At 42.8% G+C, this 760-nt stretch overlaps 1 non-coding gene across 1 annotated transcript; it reads right to left on the bottom strand.

The window, feature by feature from the left end:
* Positions 1-437: 437 nt before the first annotated feature.
* Positions 438-540, bottom strand: LOC119472729. Its single transcript, XR_005201919.1, has one exon. It is a non-coding gene; the product is annotated as a U6 spliceosomal RNA (small nuclear RNA).
* Positions 541-760: the final 220 nt, after the last annotated feature.

Here is a 760-nt window from a genome sequence, read left to right on the forward strand (position 1 = left end):
AGGGGATTTGGCTATCTTTTTTGTTGTTTATTATTGACACATAATAATTGTACTTGTCTGTGGACTACAGTATGATGTTTCTTTTCTTTTCCTTTTTTTTTTTTTTTTTTTTTTTTTGAGGTGGAGTCTCGCACTGTTGCCCAGGCTGGAGTGCAATGGCACGATCTTGGCTCACTGCAACCTCCGCTTCCTGGGTTCAAGTGATTCTCCTGCCTCAGCCTCCTGAGTAGCTGGGATTACAGGCACACATCACCATGCCCGGGTGATTTTTTTGTATTTTTAGTAGCGACGGGGTTTCACTATGTTGGTCAGACTGGTCTTGAACTCCTGACCTTGTGATCCACCCGCCTTGGCCTCCCAAAGTGCTGGGATTACACAGCACCCAGCCCAATGTTTCAATGTATACATTGTATAGTGACCAAAGCATGGTAGTTAAAAAAAATATGGAATGCTTTACAAACTTTTGTATTATTCTTGAGCAGGACCATGCTAATCTTCTCAGTATTTCAATGTTAGTGTACGTGCTGCTGAAGGAAGTGCTTTATGAAAGTGTCTTTATAAAAAAGATCATAGGTGTGCAAGGCCACGTGTCTCAGGTGTCAGGGGTGTTGATTTTCCTGATTTCAGAGAAGAGAGATATCTGTTATATGGAGGCTAAAGCTCGAAATACCTTTATTGAGCACCTATTGTGTGCCGGGGACTGTCCTGTCCCTGGGGATGTAAACCATAGATGAACTGAGCCCCTGACTTCCAGGAATTA

Source organism: Cebus imitator, unplaced genomic scaffold, assembly GCF_001604975.1.
Source record: "Cebus imitator isolate Cc_AM_T3 unplaced genomic scaffold, Cebus_imitator-1.0 Scaffold115, whole genome shotgun sequence".
NCBI classification, from domain to species: domain Eukaryota; kingdom Metazoa; phylum Chordata; class Mammalia; order Primates; family Cebidae; genus Cebus; species Cebus imitator.